The sequence below is a fragment of the Protopterus annectens genome, chromosome 3.part0 (assembly GCF_019279795.1).
Source record: "Protopterus annectens isolate FY-2018-M chromosome 3.part0, PAN1.0, whole genome shotgun sequence".
Classification (NCBI taxonomy): Eukaryota; Metazoa; Chordata; order Ceratodontiformes; family Protopteridae; genus Protopterus; species Protopterus annectens.
In genome coordinates, this window is record NC_056731.1 from 1936027558 (window position 1) to 1936045790 (window position 18233).

The 18233-nt window shown below is 42.8% G+C and overlaps 1 protein-coding gene across 2 annotated transcripts in view; it reads right to left on the reverse strand.

Annotated features, from left to right (window-relative positions):
• ELP6 (elongator acetyltransferase complex subunit 6) overlaps positions 1–18233 on the reverse strand; it is a 372934-nt gene that overhangs the window by 86705 nt on the left and 267996 nt on the right. The window lies entirely within an intron of this gene.

The following is an 18233-nucleotide window of genomic DNA, read 5'->3' on the forward strand; positions in this document are numbered from 1 at the left end:
ACTATGCTACGAAGAAAATACAAAAGATGAAATACATACTCAAAAGGAAAGATGTTCCCATGTAGACGTTGTAACCAGTGTATGTATATGGCAAGTGACAATAAGTTTATACATCCAGATACTGGACAGGAATATATTTTCAAACACTATGCATACTGTAGATCTAGGGACTTGGTGTATTTAGCTCAGTGTCAGTTATGCAAGTCTTTTTATGCGGGAAAGACAAATAGAACCCTTAGGGAGGATGTGTATGCTATAAATAAGGAAGATGAGGGAAATGCTTTGGGGCAAGACATGTTATGGGATATGGTACCACACAAGTTTAAATTCAGAGCCTTAGAGTTGGTTAAGAAAACAGGTAGGTTAGGGGACATCAAAAATTATACAGAAGAGCAAGAAAGTAGATGGATAAGACTACAAGCACACAAAGAACACGGTCTAAATGATAAGGTATCACAAACCTTTTTTAGCAGCATGGCCTTATGCACATTAAAGCATTAACACTATAAGGTATATTTATATGGCTAGTATATTGAATAAATTGTCAGCCTCTGTAAGTTAAACTGTGGAGAGGTTAATAACGGAACTTGGAAAGTTTTTTACCACTTCCTTCCAAGTTCTGAAAGCTACCACAAGACAGATTCAGCAGTCGAGGGAGATCGAAGCGAAAATTCTCAGGGGATTACCCGAGCAACAGGAGTCGACAGAGAGATTAAATGACCTTGTCTTTAATTTATCTAGACGAGCCTATCTAGACTGACTGTCTGATGAAGGAAGGATGCCATTTCTTCCGAAAGCGCTAATTAAACTTTGTTTTTGGATTTTTATACTTTGTTGCAGCGTTTTGGCATTCAGCTTTACACTTCTGGCTTTTATTTTTACTGGTTTGTCGTGGTCTTTTAGAGTTGATACTGGACAGGAATATATTTTCAAACACTATGCGGACTGTAGATCTAGGGACTTAGTGTATTTAGCTCAGTGTCAGTTATGCAAGTCTTTTTATGTGGGACAGACAAATAGAACCCTTAGGGAACGTGTTAGGGAGCATGTGTATGCTACAAATAAGGAAGATGAGGGAAATGCTTTGGCAAGACATGTTATGGGATATGGTACCACACAAGTTTAAATTCAGAGCCTTAGAGTTGGTTAAGAAAACAGGTAGGTTAGAGGACATCAAAAATTATACAGAAGAACAAGAAAGTAGATGGATAATAAAAGACTACAAGCACACAAAGCACATGGTCTAAATGATAAGGTATCACTTAAACCTTTTTTAGCAGCATGGCCTTATGCACATTAAGTATTAACACTATAAGGTATATTTATATGGCTAGTATATTGAATAAATTGTCAGCCTCTAAGTTAAACTGTGGAGAGGTTAATAACAGAGTTATCCAAAATTACACTGTGGGTCTAGTTGCGTTTGATATGAAATAGTACTGGTCTGTCAAGGGGAGCCTTGTTTTTTAAAACGTGAAAGCGCTTACCATTGGATCCTGTTCCTGTTTATATTTTTATACTAAACTACATTGGATTAAGCTCTGGCGAGCCTCTTCTGTTGCTTTTCGACTTGGAATGTTGCTTGATTGCATTTCGGTGAAAGTATCACAGACACATAATTACTTCAATAAAAGAGGTCAAAGTTCTGCAACCTAGCCTTCACATATACATACCTAGTGCAGACGTAATGACATCAAGTTTAATGCCAGTAAATACAGCATTATGAGACCTGGCACACAATAAATACAGCATTATGAGACCTGGCACACAGTAAGGAAAGTACAGTTGCTTAGGTCCTACTTATGTGTAAGAATAGATGTTTGTAGAATACACTGCCTTATCATGTTATCTAAAAATAAAAATGCTGAGCGGCACAAAAGCGAAAGTGCAGAAATGTCGAGGGTCCGTTTTTGAGATCGCAGTACAGTGAAGATTAGGATATTTGCCCTTTCTTCACTGTAGTGCAATCTCGCAGTTGGAATATATATTTGGCGGGGGGTGTGGGGGGTGCAGCCCCCCACAATACCAAATTCGAGTTTCGGCATTTTTGCTTGTGAGCATTCGACATTTTGTGTCTGCGATGTTATGATACAGACATATGATGGACCGATCACCTGGTTGACTGCCTTTCAGAACTACAGACAGGACCCTTTCAGTTTTCTTGGGTCCAACACACACACCAATAAAGGCCACTGAGCGCAAGTCATATTCCACTCCTACACCAAACTGTGTACATCCAAAGAAGTGGGGATGGAGGGTGGGTACTGCCAGTTAGGCAGTGTGCTCTATGATCCACAGTTACAGGTAAGCAGAACCTATGTAACTGTACAATGGTCAACAAACACACTGCCTTACTGGTATTTGGGTAGATTCCCAAAGATTACTCAACCTGGGAGGAGGAAGGATAAAGGTCCAGCAGCCTCTGGATAATGGTCCTAGTGAGATCTGCTCTGGATTTAGAAAAGGCATCCAGTTTATAGTGCTTTGTAAAGGTATGGACAGGAATGAGTTGCTGCCACTACAATATTTCTAGAGTCCACTCCTTTCCTATACACTACTGAAGAGGAAAATGCCCTGGTAGAATGTGCCTTTACCCCGGCTGGATTCAATTTGCCATGTGGGCATATCAAAAGAACAACACCAGAGGACAGCCAATGAGCATTGGCTTGCTTGGAGACAGGTTGATGCTTCTTTGCCCCTGTGTAGAAAATAAAAAAATTTTCAGAAGTCCTGGAGGGTATCATTCTGTCACGTTAGTACCCGAGATGCCAATGTACATCCAAGATACGAAGTATTTTCTCCCTTAGTCTTAGGTTCTGCAAAGAACACAGGGAAATTAATAGACTGATTGAGAATGAATTCTGAGACCACTTTTGGCATAAAAGAAGGATTAGTGTCGAACACAACCCTATACTTGTGGAAAATCAGGTAAGGTTGTCCCACCGTGAGAGACTGCAGCTCATTAACTCACCTTTCAGATGTCAGAGAAATACAGTTTTCCACATTAAGAAGTGCAGATCACCTTGAGTTGCCAATTCAAAATGTGGTACGATCAATTTTTTCCAGAACATTCTTGTGATCTCACAAAGGAGGAATTTGCTTGCGAGGGAGTCTTACTTTCATGAACTATTTTATCAAAGGTGAAGAAGAGAGGATGATACACTGGCAGACCAGCAGAGATTGCTGCTAAATGCACCTTAAAGGACTAATATGATAAGACATCCTGAAGTAGCTCACACAAATATTTCAAGACCAGATGTTAATGGTAAGGGACCCTCTGTTACCATTTAGAAAACCTCATCCATTTGTAAACATAAGATTTTCTAGTAGTAGGTCTTCTGGCCTCCTTTAACAACTGCTGCACATCTTCATGAAACAAGTACCTAAACGGAGTTGAGATTCAATCATTCAGATTGTCAGCTGTGGTTGCTCCAAATTGTGTGAGCAAATCCATAGTGTGAGGAAGTCTACGGTAATTACCCTTGGCCAATACCATTAAAACGGAAAACGAAGATTGCCTGGGCCAACAGGGGTCAACACAACAATATTTCTTTCTTTCTGAACCTTCAGAAGTACCTTGTGAATCAGTGGAAAGGGTGGAAATGCATATAGGAACATTCCCATCCAAGGAAATGAGAATGCATCTGTCCTCCAAGCATGGCTGCAAGGATGTCTGGAACAGAATTCCTCCAGTTGTCTGTTTTGAAAGGAGCCAAACAGAGCCTTAGGCATTCTCGACATCTGGGCTAGATCCTGGAACACCACTGCCTTGAGCTGCCACTAGTGCAGGTCTTCCAAAGATCTGCTTGGTCTGTCTGGAACAATGTTTTGTTCAGGCAGGACGTATGACACCTGAAGAGTCAGAATACTGTAAAGCCAGTTCCTATGCCATCACTGCCACATAGCACAGAAGGTATGACCTTGTACCCCCTTGTTTGTTGAGGTACCTCATCACTGTGGTGTTGTCTGTAACCATAAGAAGAGGACCCAGAATCCATGCATGGTGTAGGCCTTTCACTGTGTGTATCACTATTTCCTTGATATTAATGTGCTTCCATGTGTTCTTGAGCTCCCCAATTGGCCTCCACATGCATTCCCACTGACACCATTCCCCAGGCGAAGTTAGAAAAATTTACTTGGACTGACTACACTAGAATACATGGGAAGAAGGGAAGTCCTGGATTGATACTCAACTGTGCTCTCCACTACTGTAACTCTCATCCAATGAATGGAAGCACTGGCAACTGGGATTCCAGGGAATACAGGTGTTGGGACCAACAATTTCAGACATGCAACTAAATTTTACTCATATGGAGAAGGGTCAGTGGCATCATGAGAATCATGGACACCATCAGTCCTAGAACTTTTAGTAATTTTCTTGCCTAGGTGTGGTAAGGCAGGATCTTGTCTTCAGGAAGAAAGGCCATTATTTTTGTTTGTGCCTATTAAGCACCCCAGGAAGACATGTTTTTGTGATGGTGTCAGGCATGACTTGAATCCTAGCTGACAGAGTAAGGGCAAGATATTCCCTAGTGAATCTAAACACCTGCAGACTCTGCAGATTAACAACAGTCATCCAAGTAAGGCAAGATGTGAATGCCAAGAAAACGAACATGGGCCACTACTGGGGCAAGGCATTTGGTAAATGCTCAAGGTGCAGTGGATAGCTCAAAGGGTAATGCAGAAACTGACAGTGTGAACCAGAGACAACATATCTCAGATCATCTCCTAAAGCAATGAGCAGTGGGGACATGGCAATACTTATCTTTCAGTTCTAGGGCCACCATGAAGTAGTGGTCTAGCAGAAGCAGCAGCACTGTCTGCAGGGTGAGCATCTCAAACTTGGGTACCTTGAAAAAATTATTTAGAAAGAATAGGTCCAGCAATTGATTCCAGAACAGCTCTTTTTTTTGGTAAAGAGGAACATTCTGAAGTATAAACCTTTCATTCTTTCTGAAAGAGGGACCAGTTCTATGACCCATGAGTCCAGCATTTGCCAGAGTATAGGAGGGAATAACAAAGTCTGGTCCAGCAGGCAATGTGGAATCCCTTTGAATTCAGGTGGATGCTCTTTTTCACTGACACCTGTACCTTCTGTAAACTATGCTGAGCACAGACTTGCTGGAAAAGTACAGTTTTGTACCTACCATAAATGTAGATGTTCGAGGATCCACATTGCTGCAGTCCTTACTATTGGGTAGTCCGCTGTCCAGTCGGCCCGAATACCAGAGTATTCGGTCAGGCTGACGTCAGGGTACTAATGCGCATGACCGACGTCATATCCTCAGTCTTTTCTTGCCCCAGATGTCAGAAGACCCTAAAAAGACAAGGCCCAAAAACCTGCACCAAAAATATGTACAATATATACAAAATATATACAAAAATATCAGCATATAACCTCACCTACACAACCACCCCTAAACACAGAGGGAAGGAGGGAGGGAGACTGCAGCAATGTGGATCAACATCTACATTTATGGTAGGTACAAAACTGTACTATGTTCTTCGTTCCACATTGCTGCAGTCCTTACTATTGGGTAGAATCCCAAAGCAGAGGTAAGGGAGGCTGGCAAATCAAGAAGAAGCAGGAGCTGACAACATGCCTTGCAAAACAGCTGTGGCAAAACCAGCCCTAGACTTAGAGTAGATAGGAAGGTGATAATGCTTAGAGAAAGTATGCACTGAACTCCAAGTAGCTGCCTCCAAAATATCCTTAGTTGCCACCCCCCTTAGAAATGCTGTTGAAGTGGCAGTAGCCCTAGTGGAATGAGGCCTAATCCCAGCTGGAATCTCCTTGCCATGATGGGAATAACAAAATGCAATGCAAGAGCCAATCCACCTAGAAATAGTTTGTTTTGACACAGGCTTGCCCTGCGAACTCAAAGCAAAAGAAACAAACAACTGCTGAGACTGCCTAAAATCCTTAGTCCTGCTTAAATAATAAACATCTAAAGTGTGCAAAATCTTTTCCTTTATTTTGGGGTCTGCATAAAAAGTAGGCAAATGAATAGTTTGGTTTAAAGCCACACTAGAAACCACCTTAGGCATAAAGGAAGGATTAGTACGTAATGATACCCTATCCTTATAGAAAATCAAAAAGGGCTCTACTGCCATAAGGGCCTGCAACTCAGATACCCTTCTTGCAGAAGTAATAGCCAACAGAAAAGCAGTCTTCCATGACAAGTATTTCAATTCAGCAGTAGAGCTCAAAGGTTGTAGAGTAAGTTTTTCCAACACAAAATTGAGATCCCAAGCAGGAGTAGGAGCTCTACGTGGGGGTCTTATATTCTTTGCCCCTCTAAGAAACTGCTTGAACAAACGATGCGAAAACAATGGTGGGTCACAATCATAATGAGCTGAAATTGCTGCAGCATGAATCTTAATGGAAGAAAAGGACAAACCTTTGTCCAATAACTCAGTAAGATATTGAAGAGCCACACTCAAATTAGGCTCAGAAATCTCCAAATTCTTTGCTGTACTCCAAAATAAAAACCTCTTCCATTTTTCTGCGTACACTTTCCTTGTACTAGGCCTTCTAGCTTCCATAATCACATTTAAAACTTGTTGAGGAAGTTGAGACCTGCTGTGCTTCAACACAGAATATGCCAGGCTGTTAGATGAAGAGAGTGAAGCTTGACATTGAGCAGATGACCGTCCTTCTGAGATAACAGGTGTGGAATCAAAGGTAAAGGCCATGGAGGCTTCCTTACCAGACTCCTTAGTAGTGGGTACCAGTGTTGCCGAGGCCAATCTGGAGCTATTAAAATCATCCTTGGCTTGTCTTGTCTGACCTTTAAGAGCACCTTTGGAAGAAGAGGCAGAGGTGGAAAGGCATACACATGAAGATTTTTCCAACTGAAAGAAAGAGCATCCACTTTCCAAGCTGTGTGATGAAACCCCTTTGTGCAAAACTTTGGCAGCTGGTGGTTTAGTGGAGAAGCGAACAGATCTATGTCTGGAGTTCCCCATGACACTGTCAATTTCTGAAATACATGAAGATCCAGTTTCCACTCATGGGGATCCATGATTTGTCTGCTTAACACATCTGCTAAGGAGTTCTGTGCTCCCGGCAGAAACCTTGCCTGAAGAGTTAGTTGCAAGCTGAGCAGTCTCCCATAAAATCATTGGTTGCCGGTATAGAGGATAAGAATGTGTTCCCGCTTGTTTGTTGATGTACCACATGACAGTTGTGTTGTCTGTTAGAATCAACACCTGCCCTGGAAGAAGTAACTCCTTGAAAGCCATTAATGCAAACTGGACTGCTAACATCTCCTTCATGTTGATATGTAGATGCTGTAGTCTGGCAGGCCACTTGTCTTGTATCCACTTTCCATTTAGATGAGCTCCCAAGCAATGTCCGAGGCATCTGTCGTTAAAATCTGACGCCTCTGGCCGGGTCACAGAGAGTCCCTTGTTTAGGTGACATTCCTGAGCCCACCACAAAAATTTCTTTTGAAGGCAAGGTATTATTTGAATGACAGTGTCCAAATCCTGGCAGTGCAGTGTCCATACATTTTGAGATACCATTGCAGCTTCCTCATATGCAGTTTGGCATTGGGAAGCACCAGAATACAAGATGCCATGAACCCTAATGCTTGAAGGACTGTCCTTGCAGTCAGCACGGACTGATGAGATAGTTGATGGAAGTAAAGGGATAGACTCTTTTGTTTGTCCGGGGTTAAAAGGCCATCTGGGCTGCTGTATTCAGTCTCACACCCAGAAAGCACATGTCTTGAGAGGGTACTAGACTGGACTTTATTTCGCTCACAGAATACCCTAGGCATCTTAGCACTGCTATAACATATTCCAGATGCTGTAGAAGGTCTTCCTTTTCTTGAGCCAGAATCAGGCAGTCGTCCAAGTAAGGATAGATTTGAATTCCTTGTAGCCTGAAGTAAGCTATCACTGGAGCCAGACCCTTTGCGGATACTCTGGGCAGTAGATAAGCCAAAGGGCAATGCAGAGAACTGATAATGAGAATTTCCAGCTACTTCCTGCAACTTAGTCTTATAGGCACATGAAGGTAAGCTTCCTTGAGATCTAAAGTTACCATCCAGTGATCTTTGCCCAGCAGAGGTAAAAGCTGTTGTAACGTCAACATCTTGAACTTGGGAATGTCCAGATACGTGTTGAGGATAGATAAATCCAAAATTGGTCTCCATGTGTTCCCCTTCTTTGGTACTAGGAACAGAGAATAAAATCCTAGGCCCCTTTCTGATACAGGGACTGGCTGAATGGCCCCTATTTGGAGTAACAGAGAAATTTGCTTGTGAGCCTCTTTCCTTTGTGGAGGAGGAACGTCTGGCATGCCTTTGAAAGGGGCAATGTATGGAAATAAAACCTGTAACCGTGGTGAATGATATCAAACACCCATCTGTCCTGAGTAATTAAATCCCAATTTTCTTTGAAAAGAGACAGTCTTCCTCCCAAAGGAGCTACCAGGCGAGAATCTACTGGCAGCTGAAAAGGCAGGTCATTGGGTCTGCTACGAAAGGACTGACCCTGCCCTCACCAGAAGTCTGAGCAGGTGAACTCCTGTTCTAGGCCTAAAAGAACCTTGAGCTCTGCCCTACCACGCCTAGACCTACCCCTAGACTGGGAATCATAAGCAGGATATGTCCATCCCTTAGTAGGCCAATTTCTACTAAACTTCGGTGGCTGCACCTGCAAAAAATCTTTAACAGTTTGCATAGACTTAGCTTTGTCCTCCATTTTCTTTAAAACTGCTTCCTTGGCTGAACCAAACAACACATCAGACTGTAAAGGAGCATCCAAAATCCTTGTCTTAACATGCTCAGCTAAATTCTGATCCCTCAACCAGGCATGCCGAACTAGTGGCAGCCACCGAGGAGGCCTGTACAGCATCAAAACCACATTGCAAAGAATGCTTACCCACTTGTTCAGACACATGAACTAAATCCAGCAACTCTTTACACTCAATACCTAAAGCATCCACCTTAGATTTCAGTTGTGAAAGGAGATAATTTTGATATTTAAGCATGTGAAACTGACAATTCAACGCCTCATGGCTAAAGTGGAAGAAGTATACACTTTCTTTCCCCATCTATCCAAAGCCCTTGCCTCTTTAACAGTGGGTTCAGGGTTTTTAACCAGAGAGGCCTTAACACCTTTAGGTCCCTGAGAAACAGTCATCTTCCACCACATTCAACACAGGAGGTAAATCAGAGTAATCCTGGCCTTCCCATTTAAAGTGCTCCCTCATGGAATGCAGAGTCTCGAAAATGAGAAATCCTCAGGAGGAGAAGCTGTAGGAGTGGAATCATCCACATCAGAATCAGAATAAGGAGGATACTCCTGCAAATCTTCAGAGAAGACTCAGAAGCCTCTGAACAATGTTCAAAACTATCAAACTCATCAGGAGGGCATAGAACCTCTAATCATAGTAATCAAATCTTCTGCCATTTTAAGCATATGTTTCTTAGGCACAGAACCTGAAATGCTAGGAGAAGCCCCACTGAAGCTGAACTTGGCCTACCTCTCAAAGAAGTTTTGGCAACAGAAGGAGAACAGTTACCTGAGAGGCCCCTCAGCCTGGCCTACCTCCTGAGAAGGCACATCCTGTAACAGTAAAGTCTCTGCCTGAGACTCCAAAGAAACTCCTGGCAAAACCTCTGGCTCCACTGAGCCAAGAAAACCGGCGTCCCGGGACTGCGGTTTAAAAGAACCCGACGTCCCGGACCTTCCGTTCATCAACCCTAGGCTTCGCTGTTTTTGTCCTGGCTTCGCTTCTTGGGCGCCGGAGCATCATCCGGGGCGGCATTTTATAATTAACGCGCTTCCCAAACATTGTTAAACCTAGCACAAGAGCGGCATCCAACAAACGTCGTGCCAGGCCCTAAACAAGGTATACACAAGGTATGGTACTGTTTCCCACAAAATACAGTTATTCACTTTTTCTGACATCCGTTAAATACTGAGGCAAGAAAAAAAAAAAAATGTTCCAACGGGCACTTAGCCAACTCTGATTCGGTCTGAAACTCGGCTTCGAAATATTTCAGAACGCCAACCTCATGCGCCTGGCGATGCGCAGTACTGGCGTCGGCGCCCTGACCGACGCCAGCAATACTCTCTGGTATTCGGGCCAACTGGACAGCGGACTACCCAATAGTAAGGACTGCAGCAATGTGGAACGAAGAACATCCACTGATGGCCAGGCTGCCTTCTTGAGAGCTAACATTTGAGATGGGGCACCTGAAGGGGGACTTGAGAAAGATGGGTACCATGCCTCATTATAGTCATAGTTTAGAAGGGGGTTATCCTTCTGAGGAAAGGAACCCCTCTTGTTAGGTTTGGTTGAGTATTCATCTGGCCATTTCATTTTAGTGCCTTGTTTTTTGTTTGGCTGAAACTTCTATTGGTTGGGCCACTGAAAATTATCCTGTGTATTGGAGGGAAACTTGGGAATATGGAACATTTTCAACACCCACTGCAGGGTCTATATTACCATGCTGAAAGACATGTTCGCCGAACACGTCTTAGCTGACATGAAAATATCAACCTGTTAAAATCCTGAACAGCTGAGTCAGTGAATTTCTTTCCAGGGGAAAAAAATTGCTCAGCCGTCAGTCAGGGATTTGCCTTTTTTCCCCCCACTGTAGTGCGATCTTGGAGTTGGTATATTTAGTTAGGTGGGGTGGAGATGGGGGTGAAGCCCCCACGTTGTAGGGTTTGAAAGTGTTTTTTTGTGTAAGGCAGAGTGATTTTTTTTTCCCCTGGGAAAACATTTGCTGACTCGACTGTTCGGGATTTTAGCAGGTCAATATTTCCGTGTTGATTAATACGTGCTCAGCAAACATGTCTTTTGACAAGGTAATATAGACCCCCCCCCACTACATTAGTTTACTTCTGTCATCCCAGTTTTAAGGGCCTGATTGGCTACTGTGCCAAACACACAATCAGAATAAAGTACAGCATTCATAATCTCATTTTTTAACTCATCAGAAAAGATTTGGCTGTGCAACTAAGCATAATCCTTTATCACTGCCAACATTGCTACATTTCTAGAAAAATTATTGTCCCCCTCCAAGGTACTCTTTAAAGCATGTTTAGGCACATGATAACAGGATCATAGGAGATTACGAGGCTAATGGCCCTGGGGCTCTTACAAGCCTAGCCAAGAGTTTATCCTTAAAAAACAAATCTCGGTCAGAACTTGTTGTCCCTGTCAATGAGGGACAAAGGTGGAGCCCCTGGGGTAAATTTATGGTTCACCATCCACTCATCAAGGTTGCACTTAAAGACGGTCAGCGAGGTACTCTGACATGTACAGGAAGTCTATTCCAGAGATGGGGCAGCCTCTGGGAGACCAACCTGTCTCTCCAGGAGGTTTTGTTGATGTTGCATATTAGATTTAGGCCTTTCAAGCGGGTAATGCACGAGGAGTTAGACTTGCAGATACAGAGCATCTCTAATAGGGCAGGGTCTGAGATTGCCTTGTAAATGAGATACACACGAACTCTGAGCAATCTGTATGAAACCGAGTACAGTGATAGTAATTTGAGCCTGTCCGCACAAGACAGGTGTTGGAGGCCATGGAGTCTCTTTGTGAGGTATTTCTATGGCCTTTCCAGTTGGTGCAGGTGTTTGGAGAGGTACATACCAAACAGGGCATTATACTCAATTATAATCCTAATGAGGAAGGAGAACAGAGAGGCAATAACCTCCTTTTTATCTGGATGCAATCCCTTTACTTATGGGATGAACAAAGTAAAAGGCTTTTCTGACCATTGCCGCTACATGATGGTCGAATGTGAGACTGCTGTCAACTGAGTACCCAGGGCTCTCACCACAGGTTGTGTGCTAAGGGGGTTGCTGGTGATGCAGTAATCAGTAGGGGCCAAGTTTTTGCCAAATGGTATGATAATACATTTTTTTCAGTTTAAGGCTAATCACTTTGGCACTAGTCATTTGTTGCTGTGAGACCCTCTTGCAGTACGTTAACATCATCTGGGGATTCAGTGACAGAACCCAACTTACAGTCATCCACAAACTTGGTCAGCCACAGGCCCTTTGCCCGGACCTCAGAGAAGTAAATGCCAAACAGTAGAGGTCCCAGGACAGATCACTGGGGAACACAGTTAGTGACAGATCTGCTGTCGGAGGTGGTGACACCTATTTTGACCTTGAGGGTCCTACCCACCTGACGAGATAGGGATTTACGCCAAGTTGAGTTAGCTTTTCGATGATGCCTAAGTGGGGAATTGTGTCAAAGGCCTTGGGCAAGTCAAGGTATGCTGTATGTAGTGACTTTCCCTCATCCAGGGCCTTGGTGACAATCTCAAAGAAGTCAATCAGGTTCAACAGGCAAGATCTGCCCTTGATGAATCCAAAATGGGTGGGGTCAAGTGCTTGGAAACTGCCTATGTCCTTGTTTATGAGATCCATAATAATATGCTCCATGGCTTCACAGATCAGACTTGTCAAGCTAAAGGAGCGATAGTTTCCCGGGTCAGTAGTGGCACAACCTTTGTGCAAGGGGATGACCATGGCAGTTCTCCACTCTGCTGGAATGAAGCCTGTAATTAGGTTGTGGTTGAATATGGTGCTCAATGGTGAAGCTAGTTCTTGCTGGAGATGGTGCAGATTACAGCCTAGGATACTATCAGGTCCCATGAAAGCTGTATTCTTTGCCTTGGATAGGGCCTTTAACACGATCTACAGACATGCGAGGTGTGGGACAAGTATCGGGGATGTCGAATGGGCCTTTGGAGGGGGTGAAGTCTGCGCTGAACCTATCAGCTAGAAGGTTGGCTAAGTCAACAGGATCAGTGTAAGTGGTACCGTTAAGTACTAATTCAGAACAAACCTGGGCTTTGCCATGGAGGTTCCTGACGCAGCTGAAGAAGGCTTTGTGGTTTCCTTTTGTTTCAGAGGCTAGTTTGAATTCATAATTGGCTTTGGAGGTTTTCACTAGTGATCCAAATTACTTGTTGAGGCTGAGGAGGGAGTTTTTCCAATTTGGAATTTGTTCCTTTTTACCCTTGGACAACAGTTTCTTCCTTTTGTTGTAAAGCATGTTGATAGAGGATGTCCACCAGACAGGTTTGTGTTTCCTTGAGGAGCAGGACTTCGTTCCGTTGGGTATGGCTGAGTCCATGCAGTTGTACAGGTGCTTGTATACTGCATTGGCATACTGTTCAGCATAGTTGTCTGCATCCTCTGAGGGGGAGCAGTGGTGTGAAGCTACTGATACCCTCCCTTGGGAGGTTGTAGTCAGCTTTTGAGAAGTTTGTTAGCCTGGTTATGGCTGGGGGGGGGGGGTGTTGGATGGGATAGAAACTGTGAATGAGACAGACCTATGATCTAATCTCACCAGGGAAGAACATACTATGGGAGTGGTGCAGCGGTCACCCATGTTGGTGAGACCAAATTCCAGAACGTTATCTCCCCTTGTGGGGGATGAGATGAGCTTGGTCTGGTGTGTTGGAACTGATGAAGTCAAGGAATTGTTGGGTGACTGCATTAGTGCAGGGATAGTTCACTCAGTCTATGGTAGGGTAGTTGAAGTCACCAAGGATCAGGGTGTTAGCGGGTACCTTGATGGAGTCAAGTAGGACCTGGTAGGAGTGGGTGTCCTGAGTCATGGAGGGGGGTCTACAGGTGGCTTGGAGGGGTGTCTTGCCAACTGTCAGTTATGCCTGGAGTAATTCCAGTGTGACATGTCAAACTGATCAGGAGGTGTGCCAGTCCATAATGAAGATACAGACTGCACCACCCTTAGTCTTTTCTACCTCATTTGGGGGTCTTAAGGTGTGGAATGAGGTATAGCCTAGTAAGGCAGGGGGGCTCTCTGCAGTCCTGAACCAAGTTTCCGTGACCACACAGACATCGGTATCTTCCACTGTGAGGAGAGCCTCAAGTGAGTGCATCTTCAGGTTAAGGCTCCTAGCGTTAACCAGCATGACCTTCAATTTGCTTTCTGACAGATATTTTATGTTGGAAGATTTGTCTTTGGGACATAGCCTAAAAAAGGCACAATGGGGGAGGCAAGAGCCTTGGCCAGAATCCAGAACCTCAGGGGTGACAGGTGGAGGCCATCTCTGGCAAAACATTGAGGCCTGTCAACCATGTCATCCCACGGAGACAGATACTGGATCCCCTTGGAAAGAAACCAGAAACTAAGCCAATTGTTGAAGTCAATTATTTTTTGTTGGTATTGTTGTATCATTCTTGGTGAAGGTAGGATGCCGCTTACGGCTAGGGTCATACATGCTGGGCCACATACTCAGAGCTCAATTATGTCTCTCTTCATTGAGTTCAGGGAGGTGCATCTCAAGTCATTCACACCAACATGGACAATGACAGAGTCATACGTGTACCTGTTGTAGAAAGAGTTAACTGCATGAGTGGTGTGGCATATTCTGGTACCTGAGACAACTGACAGTGACCTTCTCCTTGTCGTGCCTGGTGAGGGGGACATCAGTGTGTCTCACTATTGAGTCGCCAATGGCTAGTATGCTTGGTTTATTGTTATGCCTTATGGGTTGCATTGGTTTATTGTTATGCCTAATAAGCTGTGTTTGTGAGACACTGGTGTGTTGTCTGCTGTGAGTGATATGTTTGGTGTTGTGTGTGGAATGATTGTGAGCATGTTTTGGGGGTCTCTGTTGTTTAGGTAAGTTTTTATTGAGGACCCCTGCATAGGTGTGTGTGTGTTGTGCTTGGCTATGTGATGTGGGTGGTATGGTGTTTGTGCTGGCAATCTTGTCAGGAGTACAGACTGTGGCGGGAGAGAGCATGGATTCCAGGTTACTGATGTAGATGTATTTCTCGCAGGTAGAAGAATTATGTGCTAGGAGAAGAGGACTGTCCGTGAACATGAGGCAGTTACTACACTGTTTCAGTATGCTCATGTCAACCAGGCTGGCAGGAGAAACTGGTGGGAATTGTCCAGATATAGTGTTCTGAATACTTGGCGGACTTATGGAGTACGGGTTTTGATAAGGGTTTGTCCACAAGAGTGTGGATCACAAAACACCTTAAATGTAAAATAACTGTCCGGAAGCACAAGTGCTAAAACCAAAAATAAGATGCTTAGAATAGCAGATAAATCTAATAATAAAACTACTAACAAGCAAGCAGTAATAAATGCAGAGTAAGAGCACTTGAGCACTTAAGAGCATACAGAACAGCAAAATAAGGTAATAAATTAGGTAGAACACAGTTACAGTAAGAGCAGCACCAATTTTAAGACTGCAACAACACTAGGGAGGGATTGTGAGAAATAAACTGCATGCAGAGAGGGAAACAGTAAATCAGCCTGTAAGTCCAGATGGTTGTGTATCAGTCACAGCCAGAGCACAAACACACAGAAATGTAACTATATCAGTACTATAAAACAAAGGATAGACCCAGGCTATCGGATAAAAACAAAACTTCAGAGAAGTAACCCTCCCCCCACTGAAACTGAAACTGTCTGGCTTACAATTCTAGTGTTGAACTAGCCCTGACAAACTGCATGCAGAGAGACAGACCACAATATTCACTTGAGAAACACTGTAAATATCTTTGACACAGACTTTTTGCTCAGTGGGTAATGATTCAGCAAACCCATCCACACTAAACTATACATATACCTCAACACAAACTTCCACATAAAACACTGTCAGTTAAACACTTTAAAAGCTACTGTGCTGAACTGCATCACCTTCTTTCTCAGATATTCTAGCCATTTGCCTAGTTTATCTGAATGGAATGGGTTTAATGAAGACATAGTCTTTTCATGTGAAGAGGCCGCTGGGGGGCACAGAAGCAAAGCCTGAAAACAGGGGAGCTTACACACCCTGAATTCCTTAAGTATTTTATTTAGGCAGAGATTCATTTAGCAGTGGAGAATTGTAAGCTTTCTTAAAAGCAACTCATAAAACAAATCTGGACTACTAGGATGAATTAAAATGACAATATTTTAATGTAAAAAAAAACCCAAACCAAACTGAGCGCTTTTATCCCATAAAATTTATAAGGGACTTCATCAGAGCTGAAAAACGCTGCTAGCAACTCAACTCCTTATATATGATTACCCATCAATTAGGTAATTATCTCATTACACAACATTTGACCATGTAAAGTCACACACACAACCATGGCAATTCATTGTTAATACAGCAAATCAAAGCATTTAACCTCTAAAATATAAAAAATATGTAAAAAAAATATATCAAAATATGTATACAAGACAAATTCATTGCTAACAAAAAATTATAAAAAATCAAAGTTTGTCCTTGTGGTTCAGGTTTGTTTTATATCTTGTTTATAGTACGGTATTGTGCATTATATTATTCTTTTTTAGAAACATCCAACTCTGTGACCAATGGAGGGAAGGTCACCACGTCCAGGGGCCTCATCCTCCAAAAGATCATAAACCCTGCTGATCCCAGAATACATTCCTAACTCTAGCCAGCATTAGAGAAAAATAAAACATCTGTGTGCGTTTCTGAACATGTTTGCATTCAGATGAAACTGACTGATGAGACTCAGATACTTCCAAAATATCAGATTGCAGATCCCCTTCAAAATCAGGATTCTTGGGTGATTAAATGGGAGTGAGAGCACCTGCATTACTCATAACCCAAGTTTGCATCTGTCTGAAAAATGGATCTAGCCATAACCACCAGCACAGGTGGAATCAGTCAAAGACTGCTGCCTGCAATGTGGTGGGTATTCTGTCTCTTGTTTTCATGCAGTACACTAGTAGAAGAATCCCAGGAGGGGGGACAAATCAACAATGGCAACAGATTCTGCACCCCTGACTTTCCCTGCACCTCAAGTTTGGTTCTACTGCACTTGAACAAGGCAATGGTACAGCTCCCACACGAACTGTCTGACCCTCATGTCATGCAGAGTCATGGGTACCAACACACCAGGGGACTGGAGGCAAAAAAAGGTGAATGGTCCAATAGCCTGCCAAAGGCTACTGCAGAGTAACAAGCTACAGGCTAAAGCATATTTTTTGATTTATGTCAATGTTTTTAGGTGCGCATGGTGTAGATGGTGGTGGTGGTGGCACCACCATATCTGAATCCAAGTCAGGGGACCAAAAATATAAATCAACATCAAATACAGGCTGCACATTCAGCCTGGTGAAAAAGACAAATTCCTACAAACTTCCTGTAAATAGTGAACTGAAGACTATTTCTACAGGAAAAGTATTCTGAATACTGCTCTGAGTAAAATGATATCAGTGTCAGTAATACAGTGCAAAACACAAAAGTACATGTCACAAAAGTCACCCAGTTTTAATAAACAAAGATTAGTTTCAACCCCAAATGACTAGAACCAACATAAAACAGCCTTAGACAAAGAATAAAGTATAAACCTGTAAAAAAAATCCGGTAAGAAATGTTTAACATATAAAAAGGTGCCAGAATTGTTGATTTAAATGAAAAAAAAAATTAAAATGCTGTAAGCATACTCAGTCACATCAAATAATGATAGACTCAAAGACAAAACTGCAAAACAGCAAGTTTTCCTGTCAGAACTTTCACATGAAACTTTTTAAATAATCAGTATAAATCTTATACTGCAGATAGAGTAGAAGAACCCAAAGTAAATACAATTTTCCAGTCAGAAAAAAAAAACAAGCAAATCAGCAGAATACACTATTGAAACACTGACAGAAAAAGGCAGAGGGAGAAAATAAAACCCAAAGGAAATTCTTATCTGAGCTCAGCAACTGAGGAGATCCAGAAGGAGCAGTCTTATCAAGAGATCCTTTTCTTGCTATGGTATTAGAAAAATGAAAGGATTCTGTCCGTGGGTCAGAAAGGCAAGTCCCTGTACTGCCAGGTGAGTGGTTAATTACATCCACAGACAGGCAGTGGGAGGGACTTTAAGCTTTGGTAGGTTGTCAGAGGAAGAGAAGCAGGACACTACTCATATGCCACTAAAGCACTGTGTTTGTTGAATATTTGATTACACAGTAAATGGTCAAATCACAGAAGCAAAAAAAAAAAATATCACCAAAGGTTTAGGGGTAACGGTAGACAAAAATTTAAACTTTTGATCAGAGCACATCTATCAAAGTCACAAAATCCCATTCTATAGCTCGTCTAGTTATAAAGGGCAGGAGTAGTTCCTCGATCAGAGATCAATGTATTGCTTTATACTTCACTAATCCCACCTACTAACGAGTACAACACTGTGTTTTGTAGCCCTTTAATATGCCACCTAGAACAACTTGAAAAAGTACGAGTCCCTCCTGAAAGAATCATAGG